Source organism: Canis lupus, chromosome 38, assembly GCF_048164855.1.
Source record: "Canis lupus baileyi chromosome 38, mCanLup2.hap1, whole genome shotgun sequence".
In the NCBI taxonomy this organism is placed as follows: domain Eukaryota; kingdom Metazoa; phylum Chordata; class Mammalia; order Carnivora; family Canidae; genus Canis; species Canis lupus.
In genome coordinates, this window is record NC_132875.1 from 22,911,633 (window position 1) to 22,925,974 (window position 14,342).

General features: G+C 45.7%; 1 protein-coding gene and 2 non-coding genes across 3 annotated transcripts in view; 2 read left to right on the forward strand and 1 right to left on the reverse strand.

Moving 5' to 3' along the window:
* Positions 1-3,783: 3,783 nt before the first annotated feature.
* On the forward strand, positions 3,784-3,856 carry TRNAK-UUU (transfer RNA lysine (anticodon UUU)). Its single transcript has one exon. It is a non-coding gene; the product is annotated as a tRNA-Lys (tRNA).
* A 278-nt stretch (positions 3,857-4,134) lies between these two features.
* TRNAK-UUU (transfer RNA lysine (anticodon UUU)) lies at positions 4,135-4,207 on the reverse strand. The gene has a single exon. It is a non-coding gene; the product is annotated as a tRNA-Lys (tRNA).
* Positions 4,208-13,268: 9,061 nt separating this feature from the next.
* Positions 13,269-14,342, forward strand: part of PIK3C2B (phosphatidylinositol-4-phosphate 3-kinase catalytic subunit type 2 beta) — a 65,730-nt gene continuing 64,656 nt past the window's right edge. Inside the window, exon 1 of the mRNA XM_072814763.1 lies at positions 13,269-13,403. The gene's annotated coding sequence lies outside the window, so the exon portion shown is untranslated. The remainder of the gene's footprint in view (positions 13,404-14,342) is intronic.

The window sequence follows — 14,342 nt, forward strand, 5'->3', positions numbered from 1 at the left end:
GGTTGTAGAAGTATACGCTCCTGATGGGTGTGTATACGATTCAATTGCTCACATTGTCAACAATAGCCAAACTTTGGAAAAAGTCTGTATGTCCATCAACTGATGAATGGATAAAGAAGATGCGATATGGGGCACCCGGGTGGCTCAGTGGTTGAGCCTCTGCCTTTGGCTCAGGTCGTGATCCCAGGGTCCCGCATCGGGCTCCCTGCATGGAGTCTGCTTCTCCTTCTGCCTGTGTCTCTACCTCTTTCTCTAGGTCTCTCATGAGTAAATAAATAAAATCTTAAAAAAAAAAAAATGTGATACATACACACACACACGGAAATCAAGCACACACTCAGCCATCAAAAAGAATGAAATCCTGCCATTTGCAGCAACGTGGATGAAACGTGTATTATCCTACGTGAAATAAGTCTGTCAGAGAAAGACAAATACCATGTGATCTCACTCATGTGGAATTTAAGAAAGAAAACAGATGAAATATGGGAAGGGAGAAAAGAAAAAGAAGGAAAGGGAAACAAGCCAAAAGAGAGATTAATGATAGAGAACAAACTGAGGGTTGATGGGGAGAGGTGGGTGGCAGATGGGCTAGGTGGGGGATGGGCTAAAGAGGGCACTTGATGTGATGAACATTAGGTGTTGTATGTAAGTGATGGACCACTGAATTCTACTCCTGAAACCAATATCAAGCTATATGTTAACTAATAAATTTAAATAAGAAAAATAAATAAAATATTCTATTGCTCCACATCCAATCCTTGGTATTGTCAGATTACTAAAAAAACAATCCGATAGATGTGAGAATTTCTCATGGTGGTTTGATTTATATGGAGGTTCCATGATTATTAGTACGATTGAGTGTTTTCTCCTATTTATCAACCATGGTTACTCACCTATGAATTGCCCGTCCGTGTCTTTTGCCCATTTTTCTATTGGTTTGTCTTTTCTTTACTGATTTTTGGAGTTCTCTGCCAAATCTGGTTATTAATCCCTCTTGATTATATGTATTATGAATAAATCTTTAAATCTATAACTTGTTTTCACTCTTAATGACTTGATGAACAGAAGTTTTTTAATGAAGTCAGATTTATTATTTTCTTTAGTTTCACTTCCTTTTCTTTTTTAATTTAAGAAATCCTTCCCTATTTGGAGGTCATAAAGACACTCTCATATATTTTCTCCTAGACGCTCTAAAGATTCACTTTTCACATTTAGGCCTTTGACTCATCTGAAATCGATTTTTGTGCATGTTGTAACATGGAGATACAATTTTATTTTTTCAATTTGAAAAATAAATGTATGGCTCTACTGAATATAAATGTGAGCCTATCTCTAGTGTCTTGAATTCATCTTTCCTGCCTATTTAACACAATCATTGAAGGTTTTGTAGAAGAGGAATCATTTGAGTGGGATCTTAAAAAAAATGCATAGGATTTAAAGAGGCAGAAATGAGAGAAGTCATTTGAAGAAACATGGCACAAATAATGAGGAAAGGAAAAACACAAGAAATTTAGAAGAGACGGTCTTAAAAAAAAAAAAAAGGAAGAGATGGTCTTAAAACTGAAAATAATCTACTTTGATCAACTTGGTTATAGAGTCAAATGATTGGCATGGTACTGAATCACAGTACCCAGTGTAATATCCACCAGGTACACATGGCTTGAAATGTGGCTACTCCATGTAGAGATGTGTTATAAGTGTAAAATACACACCAGCTTTCAAAGGCTCAGTAGGAAAAAAATACTGTAAAGTATCTCATTAATAATGTTTTATATTGATTACATATGAAAATAGTATTTTGGATATATTGGGTTAAGTAAAATATATAATTAAAATTAATTTCATATGTTTCTTTTTACCTTTTTTAATGTGGCTACTAGAGAATTGTAGATAATAATTGTGGTTTGCATCATATGTATATTGAGACTGGTATGAAATGCCAGCAAAGTAGGCAGGGGCCAGATGCAGAGGACTTTGCTGCTGTAAAAAGTTCCATGTGTCACTCAATAAAGTAGTAGGAGAAAATCAAAGAGTGTTGAGCAAAAGAAAGGCAGTCTAATATACCTAATTTAATGACTAAGCATCCTGTCTGCACACAGCCAATTTTAGAAATCTGTCCATTAGCTCTGGACAGATGATTAATTCTGGCAATGTGATTCTTATAGAGAACATTTGATGTGATAGTCCTTGTCATTGTTTTTAGTGTGCTCCTTTGACTAGTTAAGTGGAACATAAATGAGCCAAACTTTTAATAATTCCCCATTACTTAGGGGATGAAGTGATTCTTTTTGTCTGGAATTAAGTATGGTTAGTTTTCAATATTCTCTACATCTCCCTCCAATCCAGTCAAACATGTTAAGCCTTATATACAGCACATTCACTATCATTAATAATGCTATAGTGCTTATTTGAAAGTTACTAAGAGAGTAGATCTTGAAAGTTGTCATTATAAGAAAAAAAAACTTGTTACTCTGTATGGTAACATGTTAACTAGATTTATTGTGGTGATCATTTTGCAATATATACAAATACGGCATTGATATGTTGTACACCCGATACTAATGTTATATGTCAAGTATACCTTGATTTAAAAATTGTTAAAAATATGTTAAGTGTTGAATTTGTCCTAAAGAAATAATCAGAGATGCATAAAAAGAATTACAGGTAGGGGGATCATCATGGCATTTTAATTGGAAAATACTGCAAATGACATAATGGCTATATGAATTATGGTACAGCCTTAATACACGGATTATTATGTAGCTATTAATAGTCATGTTATAGAGGAAAACAAATTCTTGGAAAAATGGCAAAATAAGCAATTATGAAGTCACAAAGACTTAATGGCAAAGATGTAACAAGACCAGACTACAGATTCTGCTCTTTCTAGCATTCTAACACTATCTATACTTCAACACTTAACATATTTTTAGCAAATTCCTAAAAGTGAAATTTCTGGTCCAGAACAATCACTCCTCAAGTGTTGGAATTAAGCAGATGGGATTAAGGGAGATTCTTTAGAGTCCCACGCTAAACCCCATGGTGAGTAATTCTCAAGGCCAGCCCTGTAGCAGAAGGCAGAGCTCAGATTACTGACGGCTGTGGAAGAGAAGAGCCTCCAATGCTACGATCAATAAAATCTCTCTGCCGGTACGTTCAGCTTCCTGTCTTTCTAGCTTGCAAGGCTTCTGCCCCCAGAGTCATGGCTGGTGACTTCCTCCAGGGTTTTGCGTCACTTAAAACTTACTTGGACGTCTTCAAGGGACATACAGGACAATCACACTGTCCTATCCCTCTGCAGAGTCCTTTCTACCACTCCACACTACACAGTTTAACCCAGTAGCTTCCGAGCAGTATATTTATATTCTCTCTTAGACTCTTTCTTTTCTGTTTTCCGATCAGTTTTAGAACTAATATCCAAAAAAAAAAAAGAACTAATATCCACCCTATTACTAATAGTAAAAATAGATCTGATGCTACCGCAATGCTTCAAAAAGTGACACAGCTTGCGTCCTCTTAATCCTGGACCTATTTAGAGAGATTGCAAATCAAAGAAACCTATGTAATAATGGTTTGGGGGCATATAAATACCTCATAATTCTGAGGTACCTGCTTACGCTGGTGAAAAGTACGTGATTTAAGTCTTCTGTTTCTCTTTGTTGTGTAAATCCTGAGCTTTCTTGGGTTTAAAACAATTTCACGAAATATAGGTAATGAAAATCGATTACACAAGGTTCTTTATTCTTATGTAAGGCATTGTAGTAGGAGCCCTTTCTCATGAGAGCCCGGATAGCTCAGTCGGTAGAGCATCAGACTTTTAATCTGAGGGTCCAGGGTTCAAGTCCCTGTTCGGGCGCTTTGCTTTAACTTTCACCTTTATTTTTTTCCTTCACTTATGAACAAGCTAAGAAACACAAATTCCATCTCAACGGGAAACAACTGTGTAAAAACCTCCATATTTGCCAAAAAATTAAGTGATTTTTACATAGTTTTTCTTTCCCTGAGAACACATTTACCTTGCATTTTCTAAAAGCAATGAAAAAATGAATTCAACTTGAAGTGTAAAGTGTGCTTCGTCACGAGAATTTCATTTGGTAGTATTTGGTAATACCAGTAAGGGGCAAAAGCCACAAACGCCCGAACAGGGACTTGAACCCTGGACCCTCAGATTAAAAGTCTGATGCTCTACCGACTGAGCTATCCGGGCGCTCTTAGGGAGGCTTGCTCTTCTGTTTACTTGATATAATTCTAATAAATTATTTCTCCGGTGCAACACATTTAAAGTGCTTTTATCAGCAAGGTAAAGAAAAACAAACATTTATTTTTCTATCCTTTTTCTCCGTTTACTTAAGACATGTGTCCTTCGAGTTCTTTCATATTTCATGTTTGATTAATTGCCAAAATCTACAAAACTGAAACGAAATGGTAATAACTTACAAGACAAGGTAACCAACATGAAAACTTTCAGACAGAACTGCAACTTCTTTTTACTACAATTCTTCTGTTTTCCATCTATCACTTTGCAGATAGGACCTCTTAATTTTCATTATTCTACAGAACCAGATTACAGTATCTTTCCCCTTAATGAAAAATACATTGCCATTCGCCAGACGATGTGGCTGTTAGATAAGCATTCCTCAGCACAAAAGAAGGAATTTGATTCATGAATGCAGTAGCTAATATGAGAAAATAGAAGTAACGGTGGGAAGGTGAGTCCAAATTTAGATTGAGAGAGAAGGAACTTAGGCTTCGGTTGAAGCTTTGCCTCTCCCCACCTCCCAGGCAAGTGGCAGGTTTCAAGTCAGACTCACAAAATGAGCCATCCTCAACCAGTATTCGTGTGCTGCAGTGGGAGCAACATGGAGTATTAAGAATAAAAACCTCCAGATCAGCCTAGTTTTCCCTAAAATCAGTTTCATCAGCCCTGACACATAGGGTGTGGAACACAGGATTATGAAATTTTGAACACTGATAAGGGAATTCATTTTTATTTCTGGGAACTTGAGGCTTCTGAACACAATGAATAATAAAATAGCTCAGCCTCGCTTGGAGGGATTTCTTTCCTACAATTGTCTGATTCTTTTAGAACAAAGACCCACAAATTCTGTGAGCCTGAGCAGGCCTGAGTTTCCATATCTATGAAATGAGGGAATTGATTGGTTGAGCTGTAGGATACCCTCTAAGTCTAAAGTTTTACCATGCTATTGCTTTTCCCATTGTAAGTAAAATTAGAAGGAATGGACTCAAAATGCAACAGGAAGAAATGATATGACTGAACAAGCATTTATTGATCACCTATTATGCCTTAGGTCCTGCGCTAGCTCTAGAGTAGAAGATAAACAGGACACAGATCTTGCTCACAGCCTGGGAAAGAAGGCAGACCCTTAAGCAAACCACTTTAACAAAGTGACAAATGCAGTAATAAGGATCAAGTACAGCATGGCAGGAGATGAGCATGGATAGAAAGGCCTGGATTATAAAACAAGGATGGTGGCCCTCGAGTTTTCAGCAAGAAAAGCACATGGTCAGAGTTTGATTTAAGCAAGTAACTGTCAGAGGTATACAGAGTAAATTGTAATGAGCCAGCAGACATTTGTCTTTTACTTATTCAGACATTTCTTGAGCACCCACTTTGTTAAATGCAAAAACTTCTTGCTCTGTTTTTATGAATGAGATATGGAAATGCATTATACCATTTCTTTTTAAGGAAGGGAAACAGTATCTGTCCAGGATCCCTAATAGGGAAGGAACAGAGGGTCTTGAAGGTTCCCCCCCCCCCCAGTGGCTTTATTCCCTTTCCTTCAGGATAATAAACCCGCTGTTAAAAGTTGAACAGATGGAATGAGATTGACCCATCAATTTGCTTATGGAGTACCTGCTATTTCCACAGCAGTAAACCAGGCACAGTGGGAAGAAAAACAGTAAGCCCTGAAGGAAAGTGGGGAGTGTAAATTGGGTTTGAAGGATGGTGAACAGGTTACTGTGGCTGAAATGGAGGGAGGTAGAGATAGGCGGGAGACAGCTGACCAGGTTTATTTCAGGCCAGAGAAAAAAACTACATCATATAGGCAACAGCAAAGTTGGAAAGTTGAATCAAAAGTCTGGTTTGTTAACATTGCAATGTCCCACCTGAGGGAGCAGGAACTGGATCTGCTTATCCCCACGTTGCCTTTCCACACACCGGGCAGGAGTGCCATCTTGTACTATTCAGTTGACCCTTCCTGGAGTTTCTTCAAGTTTCTCACTCCCCACAAACTAACTTAATCCTCCCGTTAGAGGGCAGTCTAAACCCACAGATTCTATATTGGGGACCCCGCCCCACATTTCTTAAGCATTATTTCCCCCACTAATTTGTCCTTTTTAAAATAAGTTTTTATTTTAATTTAGTACAGCTAATAGATGGTGTTAAATTAGTCTCAGGTGTTTTCCCACTAATTTGTAGACGGATCATTTTTACCTGCCACAACCCCTCCACTCCCCGCCTCCCTCCCCACCCCCCACCCGCACCCCCACCCTCACCCCCACCCCCACCCCGACCCCTCTCCCCATTCACCAGACTCATCTGTCTTGGAAAATCACCACTGGCTCCGTATCAGAGCAGGAAAAAGTTGTAGAGCAAGGAAGGTCTAGCGATTCTCCCACTTCTTGCCCTCTCGGTGACATCATCCTGAATCCTGACACAGTCCTCTTCCTGCAGCTGCCTTAAGGAGTTACACCTTGGAGTGGAAAGTGTTTTCACAGGGACTTGGGGGCGGCCGCCTTACACAGTGAGGTTTTTGTGTCTTCCTCATCCTGAGAGTCCCACAGTGGCACAAGGCAGGGAAAGCACATGGATAGTTGTGCATTGAATACAACTGTATTGAAGAGCCAGATAGCACATCTCTAACGGTGGGATTTAAGTCAGGAGGAAAGGTTTAATTTGGGGAGGCTTTCCCAGGGTTTCCCAAACCAATGCCCAGTGTAGCTGCCTACACAAAGCCCAGTCTACCATCATCATTGTATAGAGTCTTTGGAGTTAAGACCATTACAAGGTACCAGGGAGATGCATGGTACAGAGAAGTTGTTTGGAGACCCTAAACCAAGTGAGAGCAGCCTGGGGTTCCAGTGAGCCCTCCCACCCCTCTTCTCTCTGAGAATACAGGGAAGCCAGCAGCCCAACAATCCTGAACAGCACCAACAGCTCAGACACCAGCTCAACAGTTCAGGATAAATACTCCCTGAACCAGACAGCCCTCAAATGTCCTGGATCAGTGAAAAGATGTAAGAGAAAAACAGGACTGTTGATGCCAAGGCCAGTGGGATTCAATGGAAGCGAAGAAGTCAATCTGACCACCGAATATTTACAGAGCTCCCCTACCCCATCTACAACATCTATTCACCTTTCAAAAATATTTGGATCTTTTTTGAGGAGTCTACTGCAGGATTTTTAAATGGAAATGGTGCCAAAATTGCCTTTTGCGATTTTAGCTTAAAATTGTTTTACAGATAAACCCTAGCCCAGAACAGAGCCCTGAGAGAACACAGCACAGATTCACACACCCTTTCCTTTCATTCATTTCAACCACTTGCTCCCGGACTAATAACCAGGTCCTCATTCATTCACACATTCACCAAGTATTTATTGAAACCAGCTGTGGATCAGGCAATAAATTAGCTCTAGAAATTCAAAGGTAAACCCAACAGAGAGTGCCGGGTCCTTAAGTAGCTTATAGTCGAATTACCCTCTTCTGTCCCCTCCCCAGTTCAGAAAAAAGCAAACAAGTAGTTTTGACACTCTGTGATTAGTGCTACAATCCAGGCAGCTCTTGGGTGTATTTAGAGATGCTCAGGAGGCACTCTAGGGTAGCTTTCTGGAAAGTTAATTGTAGGGTGTATTAGTCTGCTATTGCTGCTGTAACAAATTACCATACATTTAGTGGATTAACACAATTCTGTAGATCACAATTCTACCATGGGTCCCACGAGGCAGAAATCACTGTGTCACCAGGGCTGTGTTCCTTTCTGAAGGCTCTAAGGAAGAATCTGTTTCCTTGCATTTTCCAGTTTCCAGAAGCTTTTCACATTTCTTGGCTCAGGACCTCAATCCTTCGACTTAAAAGCCAGCAGTGTTGTATCCCTCTTACCATTCTTCCATCGCCACATCTCCCTCTGACTTCACCCGGGGAAGGTGCTCTGCTTTTCACGGACTAATGTGATTAGATTGGGCTCACCTGGGTAATCTAGGCTAATCTCTTCATCTCAGTCTTTAATGAAATCCCATCTGCACAATCCTCTTGTCATGTAAGATAACATATTTACACTTTCCAGGGATTGGGAAGCAGACCTTTTATTCCTTTTGCAGAGGCCATTATTCTGCTTACCATGTAGAAAGACAGCCACATAAGGGGAAGGGCAACAGAGGTGGGGTTTGGGGTAGGAGGCCCTTTCCAAGCAGTTGGGAGAGCTTGTAGAATGACCGGTAGGTGGGAATCACATGTATTCCAGAAACAACATGGAGTTTTCATTGGAATGAGGGAGGGAGTTATTCACTCAACCCACATTTATTATTATTTTTTAAGATTTTCTTTATGTATTTGACAGAGAGAGAGAAAGAGAGAGAATGAGCAGGGGGAGTGGCAGGGAGAGGGAGAACAAGCTCCTGGATGAGTAGGTGAGACTTGATCCCAGAACCCTGGGACCAGGACCTAGGATCATGACCTGAGCTGAAGGTAGACACTTAACCTACAGAGCCACCCAGGTTCCCCTCAACGCACGTTTATTAAATGCCCACTATATGGTAGGTGCTATTTTGAGGATACAAGGATGAACAAGACAAAGTCTCTGTCCTCTGAAGCTACAGTGAGAAGCAAGGGCCAGATTATGAGAGGCCTTGTTGACCTTCTTAAAGAGTTTGAGCTTTATCCAAGAGTTATGTGGAGTCATCCATTCATTCATTTGACAAATTTTATTGAGCACATTCTATGTGCCAGGCACTGTTCCAGACTCTGGGAATACAGAAGTTTAAGAACTAAAGGGAAAAAAAAAACAAAAACAAAAAAAAACCTAAAGAACCCCTGCCCTCACAGAGCTTCTGTGCTAGTTGATGTTAATTAAGCAAGGGAAGCAGGTGTCTGCTTTAGAAAGATCATTCTGGCTGAGGTATTGGAGAAGAGATTGGAGGGAAGCAAAACCAGAGGTAGCCAGGCCCCTAAACTCCCTTCCTCAAGATTCACAGTCTTTCTCCAGCTTTGTGTCACTCCTTGGACACCTCCTTTTTTTGTCAGGAACCTCCTTTCCCCTCTATCCTCCAACTGTACCAATTCTGCAACATCCTACCCCAGCCCCGATTTAACATTCTACACCTGGTCTTCCCAGGGCGGCAGAAGAAAAGGATGAAAATGTAAATATCACTTCCACTATGTATCAGAATACCTGATTCCAGCCACATCCTTGCTTCTGCCGACAATTCCATTTCTCTAAGAAGCCACCATTCTCATCCCTTTTGGTGGCTATTTTAACCATATCTACATTCATTAAGTCCTCAAGCCCAGCTTGACCCCTTCTCTATCAGGAGATTGCTTACAGACCATCAGGTGGCTACCAGTTAACTCCTCACCTCTAGGTTTACCAACCTATGCAAGTACCCGCCTGTGCACCCTTCCTCTCAGATATCCCAAGCAGCCCCATTCCTCCCATCCACCCCCTGTGTGTCCATCTGCTCTGTCACAGTTTTTATTAATCCTCTACCTCCTTGGTCTTTCCCTTCAACATTTGAGTATGTTTAAGCTCTTCCAATCTGAAAAAGCCATCACAAAAATCTTCCTTTTGATCCTGCACTCCTCACCCCCTATCCACTGCTTTATAGTTTCCATTAATTGCCAAGCTTCTAGAAAGAAGCTTCAATGTCCTCATGTGTCTCTTATTCCTTAACCCACTGGAGCCTGGTTTAACTGTGACTGTTCTCATACCAGCATCCCAGTGACTTTCCTGTTAATGCAAAGGGCATTTTCTAGCCCTGCCCTTCTGCCAAACTTGTGTTCTGGTCACTTCACTGACGTTTCCTCCCACCCTCCTTTCTGATACCCTGTGGTCTCAGATTTTCCCTATCAACATGGTTGTTTCTTCTCAGCTCCTTTGGCAGGGCCCTTTCTCTGTTGCGCCCACCTAGGTAATCTCACACATGCCCACAGCTTCACAACCATCTATTTTTTTTAAATTTTTTTTAATTTATTTATGATAGTCACACAGAGAGAGAGAGAGAGAGAGGCAGAGACACAGGCAGAGGGAGAAGCAGGCTCCATGCACCGGGAGCCTGATGTGGGATTCGATCCCGGGTCTCCAGGATCGCGCCCTGGGCCAAAGGCAGGCGCCAAACCGCTGCGCCACCCAGGGATCCCCACAACCATCTATTATCCGAAGAATCCAAAATTGCCATCACCTGTCTATACCTCTGCTCTGATTTTGGTTTCATAAATCCATTCTGCTAGACATCCTCAACTAAACATTCCACAGATGCTTCAAACCCAACATGTCCAAAATTAAACCCATGTTCGCTCCCCCAACACCTGGGCCCTGTCTTACTCCAGTCCCCCACTTGGTGCACGGCACCGTCTGCCACTAATTCCCATGGCATCAAGTGGAGAGTGATTCTAGATCCCTCTGCCCACTACCTACATTACATCTATAATCAAATATGATTGATTTGACCTCCTAACCATCTTGTGTGTCTGTCCTTTCCTTTCCATCCTCACTGTCACAGCCCTGGCCCAGTTTTCGAGATTCTCTGATCTTGCAACTCTGAATGTAGCCATAGCTTCCTTGAGCTGTCATCCTGTACTCCTAACGTGGCAGGAAGCAAATGGCACTCTCCACTTTGAAGATACTATTTACAAAGGGTCAGCAGGGTAAAGGAAAGCCACAGGAATAGTGTGCAGTACTTTAGGGCCAGCAGGAAAGGAAATTTTCACCCCCAGGCCAGAGAAGGCAATTGAGATATCTGAATTGAGAAAAGAGGGGAGGGAGAGGGAACCACCCAGAGGGAGCTGTGAACTTTGGTTGAGGGTTGCAGCCAGCCCACAGTGACTCCAAAGAGAGGGAAATCCTGAGAAACAAATATCCAGACCTATTCGACCTCCTTCCTTCCAATCTCCTGCCAGGGTTCCCAGGGGCCATCCCCTACTAGGAAGCCAGAGAGCCAAGATTGAGTCTGCAGTAGCAAAGGGAAGATACACAGAGCATCTTCCAAATCCTCTTATGCAATATGCCAGAAGGTTTTTCTGATCATATCACTCCCAGCTCCACTTGTCTATACCCTAGGTTCTCTGTCACCTGCAGGGGGAAAAAAAAAATCTAAATTTTTTGGCACGCCCTGGTTTCTCTTATAAGGAAATATTTTTCTCCGTTCCAAAGTGCATTATAAAGTCTCTGATAAAATGTTCAACCCTATTTCCTGTTAGCTCTCCATTTGGGAAATTTTCACTCCAGCAACAGACATACTGACGGCCACTAGGTCACTCTGTTCTCTCAGGCCTCTGAGCTTAGCCTGATGACAGGGTCACAGATATTTATACTGTGAACAAGTGGTGAATGAGTGAATGAATGAATGAATGAATGAATGAGTGTTTTTATCCCCTGTGGCTCTTGAGGATTAGGAATGGGATCACATTTCCATTATGACTGATGTACGCGCAGAGCATTCTGTCTATAGTCACCGGAATGGTTCACATACATTCTCTCATTTGCTCTTCACAAAAGCCCCGAGTGGTTTAAGTGAAGCTGGTGTTATTACTGATGCTCAGAGGGTGGAGTGGGCTACCTGAAGTCACACGGCAGAGGGCAGAGAGAAGAAACACAGGCTTGAGTCTCCCCTTTCATGGGCTTCTCCTCCTCCTGCCTTGCTCAGGGTCACCTACAATTAAGGGTCCTTTGCATTCGCTTAGATTTCATCTTTTATGAGAACAAAACTATCCCAAGAAGTCCTGACTTGTGAACTCACTTTTTACCCTTCCTCCCCCTGTAGGACTTCTGGTTAATCAAATTCCCTTCCTAATCAATATCCTCTTACTGAGCTCTGGAGTCTCTTCAATTTCTAGAACTCTGTGAATCCTAAGAATCGTGTTGGGCTTTTGCACAATTTTGTATTGATGAGGAAATTTTAGAGGTCTTCCTGACATTTTTTTTAAACCCTAGTAAACCCTAAAGAGACTGAAACAGTAGCATTTTAACAAATATTTCCTTGAGACCAGTAAAGGGGTAGGTTGGCAGACGTTTCCATGGAAACCCTGGCTGGGGAGTCTCAGGCTTCCAAAGGAGTTTGGGAGCCTGGAACCCCTGATACCTGAAGGGGAATTGTAGAGGAGGGAGGCTTGGGAAGCAGGTGTTGATCCTTCCTTACTGACCGGCCAGAAAGGAAGGAGGGCCCCGGGGCAGGGGTGGGGTGGGGGTGGGGGAAGAACTAAGTCAAGTTTGGAGGAAATTGTACTTTGAGATCCAAGACCACGGTTACTATGCAAAGCAAATGCAAACGAGGAGCTGGCCAATTCTTGGTGCGTGTGTGCCCGTGCGTGCCTGGGTGTGTGTCCGGGGGGAGTCTTCAGGAAAATTCCCCTGGAGACCGCTGCTGGAAGGCAGCACCAGGAGTCCCAATTTCAAACATGCGGCAGCCTGGTGATGAACGGAGTGGGTTTTCCCCCTCCCGCTGCGGGCCGCGACCCTCCGGGGCTCAGGTCGCACGACGGCGCCCCCCGCCTCCGCCCTGCAGGTGGGGCTTTTGCAGGCGCCGCGACCCGAATGACCCCGGGCGGGGGGGCGGGGGGGGTCCTCGCACCGACCGGCCGCGGGTTCTCGGCGGAACCACCTGGCATCCTCTGGCGCCGAGCAGGGGGCGCCCGCGGGGAGGGTCTCGGCCATGTGCGGAGCCTCGCTCGAGTGGGAAGCGCAGCGCGGCCGCCGGCTCCCGAGCACGCTGGGACGGCCGCGGGGGAGGGGAGGGGGAGGGGGGAGGGGAGGGGGAGGGAGGGAGGCGGGCGGGGGCGGGGGGAGGCGGCGGCGCCCGGGGTTCCGGGGCCCGCCCCGCCCGCGCTCGCGCTCGCGGCCGAGTCGGCGCTGCGGGCGGAGCGGGAGGCGGGAGGCGGGAGGCGGGAGGCGGGAGGCGGGAGGCGGGCGGAGGGCGGAGGGCGGCGGGCGGCTGCCTGTCGGGGCCGAGCGGAGCGCCGGGCCTCCGGGACATGGCTCCCCCGCTCCCGCCCGCGGCTCCCGCTATTGTCTCGCCCGGGGTGGCCTGAGTCCGCGCCCGCGCCCCCCGCGCCCCCCGCGCCCCCCGCCCGGGACCCCCAGGACCTGCGCTCGCGGCGCGCAGAGGGGAGCGGCCCGGAGCGGGGCCCACGGCACGTCGCGCCCCGCAGGGAAGCCCGCAGCGAGCTCAGGTAGGACGCGGGGGGCGCGGGGGCGCGGGGGGACGGGGGCGCGGGGGGCGCGGGGGCTCTGCCCTCCCTCCCACCTGGCAGCGGCCGAGGCGCGACAATGCGCGGGGCCGGGCGGGCGCGGACGCGGACGCGGGGACAGACCCAGCCCGCGGCGCCCCGCAGGTTGCAGACTCCATCCGCCGCCCCGCCCCGGCCCGGGCACCCCTCCCCACCCCTTTCCTCTAAGCACACTTCCTGGCTCCCAGCTGCAAGGCGATCTGAACCAACCACTGGTTCGGGGGTTTGTTTAAGATAAGAAATAAAAAGCAAAACCCGCCCCGGAGCGGGGGTGTGGGGTGTGGGGGTGTGGGGTGCTGCTCTCCCTTGCAGCGGGTGAAAAGTCAGCATCCAGCCTGGGAATACACACACGCCTTAGCCGGCTTCTGCCTTATAAGGGCTGCAGCAGCAGAGAAGCTCAGGGGACGGGGCACCCTCAGGCCTGAGCCCCCGGGCCCTCCCGGGAGGCGCTGCTCCCCCGGCTGGCGCTTGTCCCCTGCTCGGCTCCCGACAGCGGCGGCTTTGATGTCGGGGAGCAGCCGCAGCCGCAGGAAGCCCGGGGGACGCTGCCAAGCCGGGGTGGGGTAGGCTGGGGAGCCAAGGGGCTTGGCAAGCTCCTAGCTGTGAGAAGAGATTACCGAATGCATGAGGTTAGTCAGTGCACACACCCTGCTTGGCTGAGGGGGGGTGTGTGTGTGCAGAATCTGCCACTGCTCCGGCTCCTCCAGGCCAACCTTCTTCCCCCTCCATCCCCACCCCCTTTCGGGGGCTTCGTGGCTCCCCTGTCCCAGTTCCACCAGCCACGCCTGGGATGGAATCTCTATCACCCCCTCTTGCCCTGATGCGTTTTGTTTTGTTTTGTTTTGTTTTGTTTTTCCCCTTCAATTCGGGTGGGGGATTTCC